At 39.6% G+C, this 21,568-nt stretch overlaps 1 pseudogene; it reads left to right on the forward strand.

The window, feature by feature from the left end:
• Window positions 1-3,484: 3,484 nt before the first annotated feature.
• The window catches only part of LOC133059977 (nicotinamide/nicotinic acid mononucleotide adenylyltransferase 1-like), a 55,449-nt pseudogene continuing 37,365 nt past the window's right edge, over window positions 3,485-21,568 (forward strand).

The raw sequence follows: 21,568 nt of genomic DNA on the forward strand, positions 1-21,568 counted from the left end.
TTGATAGAATATGGAATTCTTGTTTTCCTGATTATCTTATCTAAAATATTCAAAATATTTTCAATGTGGAGAATAGATTTGTGATTGCCATGGGTGAAAGAGGGTGAGAGAGGGATGGACTGAGAGTCTGGGATTAGCAGACCCAAACTATTATATACAGAGTGGGCAAACAACAGGGCCTTACTACACACACAGGGAACTGTGTTCAATATCCTGTGATAAACTGTAATGGAAAAGAACATGAAAAAGAATGTATATATATATGTATAACTGAATTACTTAGCTGTACAGCAGAAATTAACACAACACTGTAAATCTACTACAAGCAAATAAATGCAGGGGGAAAAAACCTACTTTCAATGCCTGAATACTAACCACCATTCAGAATTCATCCTGAATTTATACCTATATCTTTCTATCTCAAAAGGTATTTTATAAAGGTCAGTCATAGTTTCAGTTTTTGTCATCACATGTATGCTTACACTTTGCTAGAGTTTGCATGGAAATACCACATGGCATAATTGCCTATTCCACACACTAGGAGCTGGGAAGGCATAAGGACTCATAATAGACTGAGATTCTCATCTGATTTAAATAATTAAAATTTCAGTCTCATAAGCAACATTTGAATTTTTTTTTATTGTAGGCAACTAAAGGGATGGAGGACAACACAAGTAATAATATCAAATAAAGGCATACACTGAACTGGGAACCCCAGGTCCCACCCCAAGGCTTTTTTTGATGGGGTATTTTGGTTTCATTGAGAGGCCAGAATTCCTAGGGATGGAGCTTCATGATCAAAAAGTATGGGACAAACCTGTCTGTATTACTAATTTCAACACAGAATAATACAACTGTATTACACGTCTCTCAATTTAGAATATGAATACCATTATAAATGTGTTTTGGGGACATTACTGAAATTCTCTAAATCACTTTGATATCCTTAAGTTTCTTAAGGCATTTATCAAAACTTCACAGGAACAAAACTCATCTTTGCTGCTAATAGTTATCTGACTCAACTCCTACTTCAGGTCACAAGTTTTTAAAGGATTAAACCAGGATTTCCTTAATAATGAAACTACAAGGCCTGACTGTACTATACTGCAATTCAGTAAACTCAATTATAAATGCTACAATTCCTTTTGACAGTAAGGAGCAATATAATTCTTTGCTGGGAGCAGCATAATTTGAAAATCTTTCTTAAGAAAAGGAGAATTTATCAAAATATGAGTTTGCAGAATCAACAAGAGGCTGAAGGACTGAACTTGGGAAATAAGTAGAAACCAAACACCCTGGATGAAGGGTGGGAGAGGGTCCAGGGCAGAAGCATATTTGCCTTTTGGTGGGACTCTGCTGCACTCTTTATCTTTGCCTGTGTGGAACCAACCAAATGCTAACAATGCTCTTCTTTTTAGTTTTTTGAAGAACTTCCCTTGCTTCTGGGCATATATTTAAAGGAATCGAAATAAGAATATCATAGACATCTTCACACCTATATTCACTGCAACAAGATTACTCACAATAGCCAAGATATGGGAGTAACCTAATGTCCATCAACAAATGAATGAATAAAAGAGATGTGAGGTATGCACAGTGAGATATTATTCAGTCTTTTAAAAGAAGGAAATTCTGCCATTCGTGACAATTTGAATGAACCTGGAGGACATTCAGTCAGTTCAGTTCAGTTGCTCAGTCATGTTGGATTCTTTGTGACCCCAAGGACTGCAGCATGCCAGGCTTCCCTATCCATCACCAACTTCCAGAGCTTGCTCAAACTCATGTCCATTGAGTTGGTGATAAATATTAAGCTCAATGAAATAAGTCAGACACAGAAAGACAAATAATGCATGATATTGCCTATGTGAGAATTCTAAAAGTAGTCAAACTCACAAAAGCATAGAGTAGAATAGTGATTGCCAGGGGCTGACGGGAGGCAGAAAATCAAAGTGTTAGTTAAAGGGAAGGAAGTTCCTGTTATGCAAGATGAATAAGTCCTAGAGATCTTCTGCAGAGCAGTGTTGTTCAGACATTCAGTCATGTCCAACTCATTGTGACTCCATGGACTGCAACATGCTGGGCTTCCCTGTCCTTCACTATTTCCCAGAATTTGCTCGAACTCAGATCCACTGAGTTCATGATGCCATCCAACCATCTCATCCTCTGTCACCCCTTCACCTGCCCTTAATCTTTCCCAGCATTAGGGTCTTCATTGAATCAGCTCTTCGCATCAGGTGGCCAAAGTACTGGAGTTTCAGCTTCACTATCAGTCCTTCCAATGAATATTCAGGACTGATTTCCTTGAGGATTGAGTGGTTGGATCTCCGTGCAGTCCAAGGGACTCTCAAGAGTCTTCTCCAACTCCACAGCTTGAAAGCATCAATTCTTTGGCATTCAGCTTTCTTTATGGTCCAACTCTCACATCTGTATATGACTACTGGAAAAACCATAGCTTTGACTATACGCACTTTTGTTGGTAAAGTGTCTCAGCTTTTTAATATGTTGTCTAGGTTTGTCATAATTATTCTTCCAAGGAGCAAGCGCTTTTTAATTTCATGGCTGCAGTCACAGTCTGCAGTGACTTTGGAGCCCAAGAAAATAAAGTCTGTCACTGTTTCCATTGTTTCCCCATCTATTTGCCATGAAGTGATGGGACCAGATGCCATGGTCTTCGTTTTTTGAATGTTGAGTTTTAAGGCAGCCTTTTCACTCTCTTCTTTCACCTTCATCCAGAGGGTCTTTAGTTCCTCCGCACTTTCTGCTGTTAGGGTGGTGTCATCTCTACAGCATAGTGCTTTTTAGTTTCAATGACACTGTGTTGTGCTATTAAAAATTTGCTAAGGAGATAGATTCTATATTGTATTCTTATCCCCAAATAATAATGGTGGAAGAGAAAGCCAACAACCTGCTTCACACAGAGTGCAGGTCACAACCTTGCTCTTATCTGCAGGGAGAATGAAGTGGTTTCCATGGTAGCAGGAAACATATTGCCTCTCAACAGAAAATCATATCTGGAGAAATTCCCCAGAGCCAGGGGACAATGGGTGTCAAACAGTCAAAAAAATATTAAGCACAGTTTTCCCAAATTTATTCATGTACACACTTTGCTTCCCCAGTGGTTCAGTGGGTAAAGGATCACCAGCAAAGCCGGAGACACAGAAGACACAGGTTTGATTCCTGGACTTACCTGAATAGGCCCTGGCTCCTGCTGGCTGCCCCTGCCCCCCTCAAAGGACTCCATGACCTCCATCACCACGGCAAAACCCCATGCTCCTTTAGCTTTGATCCGCTTGTTCCTAACTCTATCTTGGGTTTCAGGGCCCCACTGGCAGAGCCGAACGTTCATGCCCTCACATTGGCTGCAAGGAACACCAAGAAGGGAAATCTGCCTCCTTCATTCATCACCGGGCTGAATGAAATGATATATTTAAAGCTTTTGAAATAATGCCTGGTTTGGGGCTAGTGTTACTCTCACTGTATTTCCATGTCTTCCCAGAAGAGAGCTGCCTACAGGACTGCCTACTGTAAACAAACTATTGGAATTAGAATGTAATTGAAGAATCAAATGTTAAAAATTAAGTTAATTAAATAACTAACACATTTATTGAGACAATCGGGCATATGCTCTCATTTTCCTTTTTAGGGCCAATGAAACAGACTCCAAAGTGCTCACATGGTTAATTAATAGCAGAACTGGAACGAAAATGCTACACTAAATATTGAGCTACCTAGGAACACCATCTAAGCCTTACACATTCATTGTGACTGTCACAAAGTAAGCTCCAAATATTTTTTACTGAATGACAGAATCCGCACACTTTCTAATATATTAAGCTTCTGTGGGATTGGAATGAAAATTGAAAAAAAAAAGAAAAAGAAAATTGACATTTTCCAGTCCTATAGCCACAGTTGAGTTTTCCAAATTTGCTGACATATTGAGTGCAGCATTTTCACAGCATTATTTAGGATTTGAAATAGCTCATCTGGAATTCCATCACCTCCTATAGCTTTGCTCCTAGTAATGCTTCCTGCCGGGAGCCGGAACACAAGATCCCACCCATGACAAAGTCATGAGGAGAAGACCTGACAGGCAAGGCAGATCAGGACTTCAGGGATTTAGAAAAGCTGCCCCTGCGCTCACCTTAAAGATGATCTCTGTCTTTCTGATGCTTGCTATATTAGACTACTCCCTAATTTCTGGACACAGGCAGTAGGCCTTCCCCGATCTCTCTCCAAACAGAATCAACTTAGAACTTTAATCAATATGTCCCCAGGACGGTGGTATCCTATAAGATTATCCAGGATGAAAGGAGTGTTTCAATTTAGACCCCTTTGCTGGCATTCTAGCCTACTTGGCAAATGCGTACTGATGCACACGACTGCTCACAACACCTTAATCATAAACAGCATAAAGAACCTGATCACAAAAGGCCCTAATAGGCACAGAGCCCTTCAGGGGTGAGGAAACCCTATTAGAGAACATAAAAATTTATTCTAAAGGTGGTTATAGTTAAAGATTTAGAAAAATAAGAGTTTAGAATTGTTAATTTTAACCAGGAATGCTAAACAGGGGATGCCTCACCACAGCTGCAGAGTCTTTGTGTGGTAAAACTTTTAGATAAATTTAACTGATAACTTCTGCAAAAGGACTGGCCTTTGTGTTCATTAAAGAATAGATTGCGGAAAACAGCTTTGCATTCACCTAGGTCATAAAATGTCAATAGGCCCCAAGGCCAGAAGATAATGTACAAGACTCTCACAAAGAAGTATGCAGAAAACACTCCGGTTTCGTGTAGGACAAGCTGATGTAATATTAAACTATCTTCCCCTTAAAAATGTACTAACTTAGAATATAAAAGCGACGGTAAAAAATAAAGATTTGCCAGACTCGGTGCACACCGCCCCCCCCCCCCCCCCCCCCAAATCTGGTCTCACTCACTCTCTCTCTCTCTTTCTCTCTTTCTCTCTTTCTCTCTCTCTCTCTCTCTCCCTCGCAGACTCGGCCCTATCAAGGCTGATCTCACATGTCTTCTCTCGCCGACACCGATCATCCTGAGGGTACCCCCTGGATCCTGGCGAGGGTACCCCCTGGCTCCTGCCGAGGCTGTACCCCGGCAAGTGGCCCCCGAACTAGGAGGAAAGGGCCACAGTAATGCAAGGAGGCATTATTGGAAGTTGCTGCCCCCAGTACCAAATAGTGGTTTGGAAAGAGCCATAGGAAGCAGGGATCTTAGGAAGAGAGAGGAGGGGGAGCTGTGTATGACCTCCTTTTCTGATAGCTTCAGATCATAATATTAAGTGTTATACTGTGGGACTACAGCATGTTATGTCAGTTCACTTATATTATTGTATTATGTCGAAGTCCTTTAAGAACAAGCAGTAGAAAGAATAAAACCTGTAATTTCCATTTTTACCTTTTTATAAACAGAATAGACTGACAAACTATTAGTTCAGCTTGGATGCTGTGATTGCAAAAATATTTGAGTAGAATAGCAATATGATATGGAGATGTTCTAGTTCAGATAACAGGTAGCTGAAAAGAGGGTTCTTCACCATCGTCTTATGGTCTGGGAAGTTGACAAGTCAGTTACAGTTTTAAAATAATAATGAAAAAGTCTACTTTTCTGTTATATTCTCAAGAGCTTAAAATTATTGACTTTTGACTTAACATACTTTGAGGGAGACAATATGTTTTAGCCAAGATGACAGATTTCTGTTATATATATCTCAACTATATGTGTATGTATTTTAAGGCAAGGAATTCTCCTAGATCTCTAAAAATCAATCTATTATTTCTTTTTTATTTTTCCTCTGAGTTTCTCAGATACCTTAAAAAAAATTCTATTCATTTTCTTCCTTTTGCAGTTTTTCTTTTATTCCTTGAACACTCAGTTCTCAAACACGATCTGATGCTGTTTCTTTTCTCTTCTTTGCCTCTCTCCATCACTTTATGCACCATAAGCAGTGAGACTGATTTCCCCAGTTGATTCAAGAAATTTCTGTTACTTTGTCTCAGCTTATAAACTATGTCCATTGTGCTTATTGAGGTTGCAGTTATCAGAAGCCAAGTAGTCTTTTCTTTTATTGAAAGATAACTTGTATTTTGAAAGAAAATATAATTTATGCTATTCATTCTTTGCTCTGATTTTATGAATAAATTTTCCATAGGATAATTTATATAAGAGGAGATATAAAATTATTGGTCATTTCTATACCATAAAAGTATAAAAACAATGAAATGTTCATTTTTGTTTTAAAACTTTTTCCACATGAGATTCTCATTGAGCCAATTTTCATATGTATCTTGCTAGCTTGAAGTTTAGGAAATTGTATCAGAAAATCAAACAGATCAGGCAAAATTGCTGTGTGGTTGATTGACATGAAATGACTCATCACATTTATTTTTGTGACAGTCCATGTCAGTTAATTAGGAAAGTTAATTAGGAAAGATTGTTTTTTTTGCCCCGATAAATGGTGAAATTCAAGTATGATATTTCTTTAAAGGGTTGTGCCTCCAGATATTTTTGGTGAGGTCTGCTGTTTTTCATGTTCATCATTTTATGCTACTGCCTTTTAAAAAGAACTAATGTATCTTTGAAATAGCACAAAAATGTTTTAAATTTAATAATTTCAAAATAACCTGTGACTAACTTAATGTCTTCATATCTAGAGTGTATAAAAATATTAATATTTCAGTGATATTTCACTTGCTGCCAGAAAAAAATATTCTCAATCTTTTGTAAGAGGGAGGAGGATTTTTGCATACATTTTTACTCTTTAAATAAAGACACTTATACTGTCATAATAACAAACAAACAAAAAAATAAGATTCTGGAACATTTATTACTGAACTCTAATTTCCTCTTACAGAGAAACTAGAGATTTTGGACTATTACTGAGTAATGTTGGATGCCATCCTGAGATGTTCGCTAAAATTTAAAAAAAAATTGTCACTAGTATTTATGTTCACCAATCTATAGATTGATAATATAAAGGTCAATTCTTGGTTGTTTAAGGAAAGTAAGATGTGTGTGTTCAGTAAAGAAGGCATGAGGAATGAAGTTACATTTTACAAAAAAAAAAAAAGGAAGTAAGTCTGACTTACAGGTGGCTGTTTCAGGATGGGAGAACAAAGTAATGGGTACAGAAAGTGTTAAGAAGGTTTGATGGTAAGTGCACTCCAAGGGAAGAGTTTTGTGCATAAATACAAGTTTTCTTGAGATGTTAAACTGCCTTTGATAATGGATTTTAAGTTTCTTTACCTCTGAAGTGATCTGTTCTATGTTTATATTTAAAATCTTCTTTTTTACTTTGGCTAAGTAAATATATTATTTCACAGTGATCTATATGATTCTACCTGACAGAGTACTATAAACCCTTTTGATATTTATTGACAAAACTGCCTAAATAGCTTGACTTCTAGCTGACTTTGGGATGCTTCAGAGGGCCCCTGAGACATCCCAAAGAGCTATTAAACTACCTGAGTTCATTTGACATGTTAAATTCCATGGGAATTATTGTTGGAGGAGTGATAAATCTTCTCAGGTTATATTGTACGGTTGATGTTACTTATATAGATATCCTAGAAATTATGTAAAATTCATGAAAATCTGATATCTCATGGTAAAATGTTATCAGTTATATTTCTAGTTATCACGTTAAAGTGTTACAAGTCACAGCAATGACCAGGCTTCTTTGTCAATTACAATTTAATCAGATTTTAAACATGCCTTGTATGGTTTCACTCTCATGCCTTTAAAAAAATACTGCTAGTTCTTCAAGATTTATAAAAAAGACTGTTCTAAGATTAACTGATAAATTTTGTTTGTTTGCTATCTGGTAAATTGGTGCCAGACTAGAATTTAGTCTACTCTCTATGTTAAGAAAACAAAGTTTTCTTAAAATAAATCTTTCAGTAACAGATTATGAATTTCTTTGCCTTTAAGTGATTTATATTTGTTTTTAAAATCTTTTGTTACTTTAGTAAAGTAAGTAAGTGCTATTTAAGATTATGGTACATGTAAAAGCTCATTTTGCTTCTACAAAAATAACCTCTCACTGTTAGACTTGTGCTATCCTAATGTCCTTAAAACATGGCAACAGTCTACTCCTAAATTGAAAAATTAAAAATGGGTGAACAATAGCTGAAAATCAAAGAGTCAGGGCTATGGAAAATCCAAGACAGCCACTGGCTTTTCCCAGCTCCCTGACAAATCTCATTTTTATTTGATGGGTTAAAGCCTTCCCTGGCTACAGGGTTAATGTATCCATAATAAAAAAAATCACTGAATATTAAGTTTTGTAAATTGTTAAACTAAGTTTCTAGTTTTGTTAATTAAGGTTTAGTGTTTACCAAGACTCACTTCTGAGATAGTTCCTTGTTATATTATATTGCTAACAGATTTAATTATTTAAAAAAACAACTCTGTTTGTTTCTAAAGCTTATCTCAGTAATCTATCTTTGGATGAAGATCAGATGCCTCATGACCTGCAACCAAGAAATCCTGCCAGGGCAACTCAACAAGCCTCCACACCCACCTGGGGGCAAATTAATAAGTCACTGTGCTGTCAAGCACAGGGAATAGTTTCTCTGCAGGGATCTTCAGCCTCTCCTGCAGGGGTTTTTATAGCTATGCTTGCTTCACTTTCTTGCCAGGTAAATGCTACCTCTTCTACATGTGAAAAATACTGGGCATCAAAAAAAATATTGGGTGTATTTCCCAGATCCCCCGACTTTCCAAGTAGTTACTTGGAACAATGACCCTATAAGGGTCAACACAAACCAGCCTCATCTCTTGGGAGGATCCTATACTTCTTATAATAAAGATCACTATCCCATTAATTTTAACTGTACTTTTAGGGGATTAACAGATGACCTTCCCCTTTGCTTTAACTTCCCAAGAAATTTTATCATTCCCTCTAAGGAGGGGTGTGTCGGAGCCTCCAAGAAAGCAATTTTGACAGATTCTCCAACATCAAAATTTTCAGACAAAACAGGAGATTGGCTGGTTTGGATATTACAGGCCCATATGCCCTGGGTCCTTGACCCCTATAAATCCTTGTTCCTTAATGCTCCACCAAAATATCCAAATTGTATTGATGTTTCTCCTTCAGACGTCATATGGAAAACTATAGACAACCGCCTTGGATACCCAGTATGGAAATCTTGTAATTATAATTCAAAAATAGATTATAGAATACCGGGAGGCAGAAGCTATTCGGTACAAGCCTGGGGCAATCCAAACCCAAGTCAGGATTCAGGATCTGTTCCTGACTATGTCAATAGGTTTAGCAATTGGAAAAATGATTCCCTCCCTTGGCCATTGGTGGCCAGCAGATGGCATTATAGTCAATTTGTTCCCCCCATGTTGTCCTATACAACTAAGGGTAAAACTTTTTGGCAACCAGAAATTTGGAAAGCCCTTGCTGCCACCTCCCTTGTTACTCTGTCTCAGCCAGAGAACGATTCCACCTATTCTGTGCTGGCTTCTTTACCCTCCCCTTAGGTTTTTTTGTTCACTAATAACTCTAAAAATCTTCATATACAGATGAACTATCCAGGTGGACCACATATAGTCTACTGTGAACAATGCATGCTCTCGTCCTGCCTAACCTCTCAATATAATATTTGTTCCTTTGTGGTGCTGCGATGCCCACCTTACCTTATGGTGCCTGTCGCAGTGAGTACCTTTTGGTATGACAATTACGGTCTAGCCGTTCTGCAACAACTGCAAGATTTAATGCGATCCTGACGGTTTGTAGGACTACTTATCTTAGGGATTTCAGCTTTGATAACAGCAATTACCTCTGTCACTGTGGCAGCGATATCATTGACTCAACAGGTACATACTGCTGAATATATCAATGATATGTCAAAATATGTTTCTTTAGCTCTAGCTACACAATAGATTATAGAGAGGAAATTAGAATTAAAAGTAGACGCCCTAGAAGAAGCGGTCATGCATATTGGAACTGAATTACAGGCCTTAAAAGTAAAGTTAGCATTATCCTGTCACGCCAACTATCGGTGGATTTGTGTAACACCCCTAAAAGTAAACGATACAGATTATAATTGGGAAAAGATTAAAAATCACATTTCAGGTGTATGGAATAGCTCCAGCATTAGTTTACACCTTGGAAAGCTTCACGATCAGATAAAAACCTTAGAATATTCCCGTCTGGACTTTACTGCTGCAGGGGCTGCTAATGATTTTTTTCATACCTTTTCTAACTTTATTACCGGAATAAATATTCTATCAACTATCCTCAGTTAAGTTACTGTGGCAGCCCTAGTCCTACTTCTCATTATAATCCTTCCTTGTATTGTCAGAACTCTCCGGCAGAACACTCAGAAGCTCGCGACTGAGATCCATCTGGCTGTCTTAAAAAATAAAAAAGGGGGAGATGTCGGGAGCCAGCACACGAGATCCCACCCATGACAAGGTCATGAGGAGAAGACCTGCAAGGCAAGGCGGATCAGGACTTCAAGGATTTCGAAAAGCTGCCCCTGCGCTCACCTTAAAGATGATCTCTATCTTTCTGATGCTTGCTGTATTAGACTACCCCCTAATTTCTGGACACAGGCAGAAGGCCTTCCCCAATCTCTCTCCAAACAGAATCAACTTAGAACTTTAATCAATATGTCCTCCAGACGGTGGTATCCTATAAGATTATCCAGGATGAAAGGAGTGTTTCAATTTGGACCCCTTTGCTGGCATTTTAGCCTGCTTGGCAAATGCATACTAATGCACATGACTGCTCACAACACCTTAATCGTAAACAACATAAAATGTTATAGCCATGCGTTCCGGAAAACAAACTCACTCAGAAGGACAATGCAGATAGTGGAGTGCAGTTTATTACACCGGTGGGCCCAAGGCATAATCTCCTCTTAGCCAAGGACCCAGACCAGCATTTGTGAAAATCTTTTATACCTCATGTGTACGTGTCCAAACCCACCAGCCCAAATCCCTTGAGGCTTACAAAGGAAGGGTAAATACAATCACAATAACCCCATCATTCACGTGTCATGTGTTCAAACAGTTAGTAATCAATAAGCCTGTGGTTACATTCCAACCAGTTAATAACTGATAAGCCTGTGGTTACATTTCAATAGATACTGTCCCAAGGCAGGGGTGATTAGTGTCTGTTTTCTCTTAGGCAATGAGCAACCTGGATGTGATCTTCAAGATTCCGCTGCCCAGAGGGGGGTCTTATCCTTCCATTGTCATTCCCACAGGCGCTAAGCACAAGAGTTCAGAGTCCAGTGGAGAGGTGGCCGCGTACAACCAGCACAGACAGGCCTGAGATGGAGTCCAGGTCCTATGAATTCCTTCTTCAAAAGAACCTGATCACACAAAAGGCTCTAATAGGTACAGAGCCCTTCGGGAGGTGAGGAAGCCCTATTAGAGAACATAAAAATTTATTCTAAAGGTGGTTATAGTTAAAGATTTAGAAAAATAAGAGTTTAGAATTAATTTTAACCAGGAATGCTAAACAGGGGATGCCTCACCACAGCTGCAGAGTCTTTGTGTGGTAAACCTTTTAGATAAATTTAACTGATAACTTCTGCAAAAGGACTGACCTTGTGTTCATTAAAGAATAGATTGCGGAAAACAGCTTTGTATTCACCTAGGTCATAAAATGTCAATAGGCCCCAAGGCCAGAAGATAATGTACGAGACTCTCACAAAGAAGTATGCAGAAAACACCCTGGTTTCATGTAGGACAAGCTGATGTAATATTAAACTATCTTCCCCTTAAAAATGTACTAACTTAGAATATAAAAGCGACGGTAAAAAATAAAGATTTGCCAGACTCTGCACCCCCTGTCTGGTCACTCTCTCTCTCTCTTTCTCTCTTTCTCTCTCTCTCTCTCTCTTTCTCTCTCCCTCGCAGACTTGGCCCTATCAGGGCTGGTCTCATGTGTCTTCTCTTGCCAACACCGATCATCCTGAGGGTACCCCCTGGATCCTGCCGAGGCTGGACCCCGGCTGCTTCCTAAGGCCCACTTGACTTCACATTCTAGAATGTCTGGCTCTGGCTGAATGACCACACAACCACAGTTATCTGGGTCATTAAGACTTTTTGTACAGTTCTATGTATTCTTGTCACCTCTTTTTAATCTCTCCTGCTTCTGTTAAGTCCTTACTGTTTCTGTCCTTTATCACATCCATTTTTGCATGAAATGTTCCTTTGATATCCCCAATTTATTGAAGGGATCTCTAGTCTTTCCTATTCTACTGTTTTCCTCTTTGCATTATTCATTTAAGAAGGCCTTCTTATCTCTCCTTGCCATTCTCTGGAACTCTGCATTCAGTTGGGTTTATTTTATTTTATTTTTAATTTTTTTTATTAGTTGGAGGCTAATTACTTTACAATATTGTAGTGGTTTTTGCCATACATTGACATGAATCAGCCATGGATTTACATGTGTTTCCCATCCCACCCCCCCCCCACCCCCCCACCTCTCTCCCCATCCCATCCCTCTGGGTCTTCCCAGTGCACCAGTCCTGAGCACTTGTCTCATGCATCCAACCTGGGCTGGCGATCTGTTTCACCCTTGATAGTAAATTTGTTTCAATGCTGTTCTCTCAGAACATCCCACCCTTGCCTTCTCCCACAGAGTCCAAAAGTTTGTTCTATACATCTGTGTCTCTTTTTCTGTTTTGCATATAGAGATATTGTTACTATCTTTTTAAATTCCATATATATGCGTTAGTATATTGTATTGGTGTTTAATCTTTCCCTTTCCTCCTTGCCTTTCACTTCTCTTCTTTTCTCAGCTATATGTAAAGACTCCTCAGACAACCACTTTGCCTTCTTGCATTTCTTATTCTTGGGGATGATTTTGGTCACTGCCTCCTACACAGAGTTATGAATCTCTGTCCATCATTCTTCAGGCACTCTGTCTACCAGATCTAATCCCTTCATCTAATCTATTAGATCTATTAGATCCCTTCATCTAATCTAATCTTCATCCCTAATCTAATCTATTCATGGCTTCCACTGTATAGTCATAAGGGATTTGATTTAGGTCAACCTGAATGGCCTAGTGGTTTTCCCTGCTTTCCTCAATTTAAGCCTGATTTTTGCAGTAAGGAGCTCATGATCTGGCCGTCAGTTCTTGTTTTCACTGACCGTATAGAACTTCTCCATCTTCTGCTGCAAAGAATATAATTAATCTGATTTCAGAATTGGCCATCTGGTGATATCCATGTGTGGAGCTGTCTCTTGTGTTGTTGGAAGAGGTTGTTTGCTATAACCAATGTGTTCTTTGGAAAAACTTGGTTAGCCTTTGCCCTGTTTCATTCTGTACTCCAAGGCCAAACTTGCCTATTACTCCAGGAATCTCTTGACTTCCTACTTTTGCATTCCAGTCCAGCATAATGAAAAGGATATATTTTTTTGGCGCTAGTTCTAGAAGCTGTTATAGAGCTTCATAGAACTGTTCAACTTTGGCTTCTTTGGCATGAGTGATTGGGGCATAGACTAAGATTACTATGATGTTGAATGATTTGCCTTGGAAACAAACCAAGATCATTCTGTTGTTTTTGAGATTGCACCCAAGTACTGCATTTCAGATTCTTTGGTTGACTATGAGGGCTACTCCATTTCTTTTAAAAAATTCTTGCCCACAGTGGTATGTATACTGGTCATCTGAATGAAATCTGCCCATTCCTGTCCATTTTAGCTCCCTGATTCCTTACGTGTCTATATTCACTCTGGTCATCTGTGCCTGACCACATCTAATTTGCTTTCATTCTTGGACCTACACATTCCAGGCTCCTATGCAATATTGTTCTTCACAGCATAGAACTTTAATTTCTACACCAGACAGACTTTACTTTCACCACAGACACAGCCACGTCTGAGGATCGTTTTTACTTTGGCCCAGCTGCTTCATTCTTTCTGGAGCTATCAGTAATTGCTCTCTGCTCTTCCCCAGTAGCATATTGGACTCCTTCCAACCTGAGGGCCTCATCTTCTGGTGCCATATCTTTTTGCCTTTTCATATCGTTCAGGGTGTTTTCTCAGCAAGAATACTGAAGAGGTTTACCATTCCCTCTTCCAGTGGACCACATTTTGTCAGAACTCTTCACTATGACCCCATCCATCTTGGGTGGCCCTGCAAGGCATGGTTCATGGCTTTATTGAGTTATGCAAGCCCTTTCACCATGACAATACTATAATCCATGAAGGGTAATGGAAAAGCTGAAGGGAACTCAATTAGAGACCAAGGACCTGTCCAGCCAGCACTCCTATCCCAGGCCTTTATCCCCACCACACATGGTCTCAGAGGTCATGTTCATTGAGTGTCTACCACTTGGTCAATATTGTATTTGGTTTTACAGAGAAACAAGTCACATTTTCCTCCCTATTACAGAAGATATTTATGTGATTTTGGTAGTGAAAATGCATTCAAAGAGCATTTCTAAAGTAAATCTTTCCAAATGTGAATATGTGGATTTTTTTGTCTGTTATTCAATAATATGAAACTGTGATGACTTAAGGAGTATAATTAAAGTAGGGAAAAATACTCACTCTCCTTCATCCCTAAAAATATGTCAGAATAATTGGGCTTATAAAAGCCTGGAATCACAAAGGCTGATGATGAAAACTATGTGATTGGGATAGCTCCAATTAGATACGTTCTAAAATATTTTTCTTTCTAAAGTATTTTAAGCTACAGAGAAGCTTGTTAATTGTAATAGAGCTTGTTGAAGATGGATTCTTTAGAGATAAGTAGAGCTCTGCCAGCCTTCAGATGCCTGTGTGGGAGACATGCTCTCAGTTCAAGGCAGACTCTCTGGACCCTGTGCGTGTGCGGCCAGTCACGTCCAACTCTTTGTGACCCTGTGGACAGTAGCCTGCCAGGCTCTTCTGTATATGGGATTTTCAAGCAAGAGTATTGGGTTGCCAGTCCTTCCTTCAGGGGATCTTTCAGACCCTGGAATCAAACCCATGTCTTCCACATCTCCTGCATTGGCAAGCAGATTCTTTACCACTGACCCACCGGGAAGGCCGCTCTGTGCCTTGAAATCTGGCCAAAGCTGCACAGAGCTATGAAGGCAGCTCGTGAGGGGAGGGGCAGGTGCAACAGTGCAACAGAGTCTGGCTCTCGGGGACAATCACATTTTAGGGGCCAAATAGTCTGGGTTTGGCCTAGCCCCTTGTCCTGAGCAAGCTTGGAAATATAATTTCAGAGTTTCTCAAGCTATACATGAAGGCTTTAATTCTGTACCAGCTCTGTAAATCTTTGTTTCCATTGATTCACAATTTATGATGTAACCTCTTGTAATCATCATTAGTTTTCAGCAGCTTTGGACTTGTCACTTACCTTGACATCAGAGATCTACAGGGTTGCTTAAATTAATGAAAAATTCCATATAGCATGATATCATTTATCTTAAGAGACTGCCTTTCTATCCTAATGTTGTTCATTGATTACTAGATTTATCTACCTGTGGTTAACCTACCTGAAAAGTTGGAAAATATTATTTAGCAGAAAGTAATATTTCTAACATAGTGTGTCAAAAATTACATTAAAATTCCAAATATAATCCCCCAATACAATTTTTGCTTCTTTTATTATGTTTCCATTGATAAAATGACTGCTTCAGATTTGAAGATGTCTTGAACAGTTTAGCACCCTCAAGAAAAAAAACTTTTATATAAATTTTTTTCTTATTGGAACATATTACTTTTTTTTAGTGATTTGTTTTGTAATAATTATAGACAGCCAGGAGTGTGCAAAAGTAGGACAGAGACTTCAAGTAATGTTGGTCCAGTTTTCTTAATTGCTTACATTTTGTAAAAAAATAGCACTCTATCAAAGCTGGGGAATGGACATTGCTACAATGTAGATGTATCATTTCATCACATGTGTTGGCACCACCACAGTCAAGATACACACCTGTTCCATCACCACAAAGGTCTCCTTCCTGTTGCTCCTATAGGTACACTTACCATCCTCCCACCTTGGCCCATATGCACCATCCCTAAACTTTTGGCAACCACTTATCAATCTCTTTTTTTGTCTTCTTGAGAATGCTATATAATGTATTCATATAATATATGGCCTTCAAATGCCAACCTGTAAGGTTGGCACAGCATTTTACGAGAGTCATCCAGGTACTCTCATATATTAGTAGTTAGTCTTTTTTATTGTTAAGCAGTGTTTCGTGGTATTCATGTACCACAATTTGTTTAACCATTCACTTATTCTAGAACATTTTTGTTGTTTCTAGCTTGGAGCTACTACAAATGAAGTTGCTAGAAACAATCATGTACAAATATTTTCATGGACATGAGATTTAATTTCTCTGGGATGAATGTAATGACATTTTTGAACATTTTTGGAAAACTAATCTGTGTAGTTATGTTGTTCTGTTACTCCTTACGTCACCGAAAGAAATGGATGAACCTGAATTCCCAGCTCAAGTGCCTCATAAATGACTTGAGAGCTCCTATGTGTGCCCTAAAGGACACTGCTATTTCCTGTAGTACAGGGCTGAAAATCAAGCACAGAACCTCAACATGCATCTAGTTGAATTGCAATGCAAGTTGAACTTGCTGCCTGAAAGGGCATCTCATGTTGAATTAACATGAGGGCTTTGATTGGGAAAGAACTGGACCCTCTAAGTTAGAATGGGGATCTGTGGGAAGATCCTGATGAAGATGGGGACACTGAACCCTTAAATTGTGATAAATATTTCTTACCAGTGGCCCCAGCCCCAACTTAGATGGCCTCTTCAACCCCGGTTGAAGTAGCTTCCCCTGACACAGGTGTCATGTAAGGTGATGCTTAGTCTCCTCATGACGCATCCCAACCACAACTCTTGACTTGTGGAACTTTTACTAGACTTAGCTTCAAGAGGTCCCAAAAGGTGGAATACACACTCTGACTCATGAGGAAGTGTGCTAAATTCCAAAATAATGACTTTCTAAGTTACACAGAAAAAATATTGTGAAATGTGTGGAAATGGGTACTAAAGGCGTGGGATGATGGAAGAAAGAATGCCTTATAAGATTGGATGAGGCTGAATTTATGGGTTCATTAAATAAGACTGCATTTAATTTGCAGCTTAGAAAGCACTCTAGAAAATTTGGCTGGTTGGTTAGCTGATACACAGGCCAAAAGGTGGCCTCTTGGCCACCCCACCCCCCACCCCCCACCTGCATGAATACACTGGAAATGTTGGACTTGAATCGGTTTAATGCAGAGAAGAACTGCAAAAGCTTAATGAGAGAAGAATGTTAGACTGGATTTATCATTTAAGATGTACACACCTGATGCAGTGGGTGGGGGCGGGGGAGGGGGACAGAGATCCAGGAGTTTTACCTTCCACCAATATTATGAGGAATAAATTTATGAGAAGACCATCAATATCCTTTGTAGACAAGAAATGTCCCCTGTCATATCATTAGACAAAGGATGTTGCAGCCATCAAGCCATCAGCCACTGGAGCCACCACTGATAGTGTACCCTGAGGGGATTCAAGATGTAGAAAAACAGGGTAATGACCTTAGATGTGCGTGTGTGCTAAGTAGTTTCAGCTGTGTCTGACTCTGTGACCCTATGGACCCTAGCCCGCCAGCCTCCTTTGTCCAGGGGATCCTCCACGCAAGAATACCGGAGTGAGTGGGTTGCCATGCCCTCCTCCAGGGGATATTTCTGACCTAGGGATGGAACCTGCGTCTCTTATGTCTCCTGCGTTGGTATATGGGTTCTTTACCACTACCGCCACCTGGGAAGCCCTGGCCCTAGATGGTTAAGCTGTACATCAAAGGAATAATTTTATTAAACCCAGACTCTTGCAGCGCCTCATACATAGAAAAGTGCTAAATTTGTTAATTTGAGATGTCTGTTTTATTGCTTGTTTGTTTGCTTTTTGTTGGCATTTGATATTTTATTACCTGGGTTTTTTGTTTCCGTTTTTGTGTGTGTGTGTGTGTTTCCAGAAACCCCTATATATCCTATTTCTCTTTGAAACAGTCCTCGGGGAAGTTGTAGCCCAAGAAGTCCTCAATGATATTCCAAATAAGACATGATTCTGCACTGCTGGTTGTGCTTTTTTTTTTTAGTTGACACCTTGAAGACTCTGCTATTGCTTCACTCAGTAATTGCATCGGGAAACCTAAATGAGATGAAGATAATTGAATCCTGGGGTGATAGGAGCCAAATGGCAATATTCAATTACCAAAAGCAAAGCGGGCATGGTTACCTTAATGAACAGTAGGGTCAAAGCAGCAATCAGAATGTTGATCGCAGTGTTCCTGGAAGTGACATAGACGGGAAGCCTACTAAATTTATATTTATGTCTATAAACAGAAGAGTTCCAGGTCAAGGGAGTAAAAGTCTAGCCTAAATCATAAAAACAGATCATTACATCCCTTCAATCCATTCCCAGAAACGAGCCAATTAATGCACCCAGAATCCCTGGAATGAAGGTGAGGTTGGGTCTGCTTGAGGAAGGACCCCAGGAAACTATTAAAAGTTTGTACTATCAATCCTTATCTCAGCCTTCCCCAAGATGATGTTTGGCCTTTTACCAGGGTAACTATGCACTGGGGAAAAGGAAATATTTTCCTTTTGGGAACTACTGACTGGCTTTGAACTAATACTAATTCTAGGAGACCTAAAACATTGCAGTGGCCATAAAGTCAGCATAGAGCCTTATGGAAGTCAATTGATCAATGGAGTTGTAGCTCTGTTCTGCCTCACGGTGATCCCAGTGGGTCTCCGAACCAGTCATGTGGCTATCTCTGCACTTCTGGAATGTATACTTGGAATAGACATATTTAGCAGCATCAGATTCTTCACATTTGTTCCTTGACTTGTGGAGGGAGGGTTATTATGGAGGGGAAGGCCAAGTAAAAGCTATGAGAACTACCTAGAGAAATAGTAAATAAAATTTAACAACACATTCATGGAGGGGTTGCAGAGTTTACTTCCACCACCAAGGACTTGAAGGATGCAGGAGCGGCAATTCCTACCACGTCCTGTTTGGCCTGTGCAGAAGACAGATGGATCTTGGAGAAGGACAGGGAATTATCATCATTTCAACCAGCTGGTGGCTCCAGTTGTAGCTGCTGTTCCAGATGTGGTTTCATGGCTTGAGCAAGTGAACACTCAGCCTGGTAAGTGGTATGTAACTTTATGTATTTAATCTGGAAAACACTTCTTTATCTATCCTTGTCCATAGGCCCACTAGAAGCAGTTTGCTTTCAGCTGACAAGGCCAGTAATATACTTTCACTGCTCTACCCCATGGGTATATCAACTTTCCAGCCTGACACCATAATTTACTTTGATCTAAAACTGATTGACTCTCCCTTTCAGAAGATATCACACAGGTCTGTTACATTGCTGCCTCTATGCTGGTTGGCGCTAGAGAACAAGAAATAGCAACTACTCTAGACTCGTTGGTAAGGCATTTATGTGTCAAAGGATAGAAAGATCACACAAAAGGCAGGGGCCTTCTATGTCAGTGAAATTTCCAGGGGCAGTGGTGTGAGCCATGTCAAGATCTCCCTTCTAAGGAAAAGGATAAGTTGTGACATCTGGCCCTGACCAAGAAATAGGCACAGCACCTAGTGACTTCTTTGAGTTTTGGAAGCAGCATATTCCTCATTTGGATGTGTGACTCCAGGCTTTTTTATAAAGTGACTGCAAAAGCTGACAGTTTAGAAGGGAACTCAGGACAAGAGAGGGCTGTGCAGTAGGTCCAGGTTGCCCTGCTGGCTGCTTTGGACCATAACATTCAGAAGGTCCAATTGTGCTTGATGTGTCTGAGGCAGGTGTGGACGTCCTTTGGAGCCTTCTGAAGGTCCTTAAAAGTAAATTGATGCACAGGATTTAAGAATTGTGGAGCAAGGTCCTTCTATCATTTAGGTAACCAGTCTGCTTTAGAGAAACAAAACATCTGCAGATTTTGTAGAAACTGAATGCTTAAACTTGGGCCATCAAGTTACCATGTGACCTGAGCTGCCCATCATGAACTAAGTGGTATCTTAACCACCAAGCTGCAATACAAGATGTGCATAGCGGTATTTATGTGATCAGGCCAGAGCGGGTCCAGAAGGCACAATTAGTTACATGAGGCAGTAGCTCAGAAGCCCACAGTCCTCGCTTCTGCTACACTACCTTTTCTCTCCCATCTTGTACCTGTGACCATGGGGGTCTTCCCCACTACGGTGGAGAACTGACGGGAAGACTCAGGCAAGCTGGTGTATGAATGGTTCTGCACAATATGCAGGCACCACCTAAAAGTGGACAGCTGCTGCCCTCACCCCGTCTTGGGGACATCTCTGAAGGACAGTGGCGAAGGGAAATCCTCCCTGGGGACAGAACTTGAGGCAGTTAGCTTGGCTGAGGGAGAAAAACTTGGGAGGAGAAATGGTCAGACATGCTGAGTGATCAAGGACTTGAAAAAGTCATGATTGGCAAATTGGTCACAAAGAAAAGCGGGGAAGAGGGATGTGGGCAGACTTCTTTGAAGAGTTGAAAGACATGAAGATATTTGTGTCTTATGTGAATGTTTCTCAAAGGGAGATCTCAGCAGAGGAGGATTTTAATTATCAAGTAGACAGAATGATACAATATTTATCCCCTCTGCCTAGAATGTGCTTCCTCAGCCTGGCTTGTCTGGCTCCAAAATGGTATTTAACTCTGAACAGGAACATCACTTTTGCTTATGCAAATAAAATTCCCCAATTTTCTCCTAAACTTGCTTCTCACCTTCAAATCATTTGTGATTAAAAAAAAAAACAAAAAACAACTTGCTGATGTGTTATTTAAAGTTTTGCTTTCTGAGGTTACCTTACCTAGGAGTTGGTGACTACATGGGGACAGAAACTCTAATTTTTTCCTCACCACTGATCGCTCACGTTTTGGTTGAGAAAATACTTGGGGATATCTGTTTAAATATTGATCTTTGAGCTGATCACTGATTAGAAGTCTGCCTCTATCAACTACTGCTCTCTACTGTCTGATTTGTAACATCAGCATATTTATGGTTTACAGTAACGTTTTTATGTTTGTTATTAATTTTGCATAAATTCATCCTCCAGGATTTGTGTTCAAAAATAATTTGTGTTATTTGTGTTCCATTTTCTTCCCTGGAGAAGGAAATGGCAACCCGCTCCAGTATTCTTGCCTGGAGAATCCCATGGACTGTAGCCTGGAAGGCTCCTCTGTCCATGGGGTCACAGGAGTCAGACACAACTTAGTGACTAAAGCACCATCACCACCAATAATAATTAGCTGAAAGTCTAATTTTATATGTTAGGTTCTGCTGGTTTTCCACTCATCTTGATTTTTCAGTATCATGTGTTGAAATAATTTTGATAAGTAAAGAATTCTTTTTTCCCAAAGTTATTTTGATATTAAACACTAATAATACATGTTCCCCTTTTTTCTGAAACTGATAAAAAAAGACTTAGTGCTAAAAGCCTTAGTAAAGAAATTCTCAAATCAATGAAAACAATTGCAATTGAAGCTTTAAAATTTAGGAAGAAATCTTCTGGTTTAACTGTGGCATTGTTCTTCACAGAATATTTCTATGA

Source organism: Dama dama, chromosome 7 (assembly GCF_033118175.1).
Source record: "Dama dama isolate Ldn47 chromosome 7, ASM3311817v1, whole genome shotgun sequence".
NCBI lineage: Eukaryota > Metazoa > Chordata > Mammalia > Artiodactyla > Cervidae > Dama > Dama dama.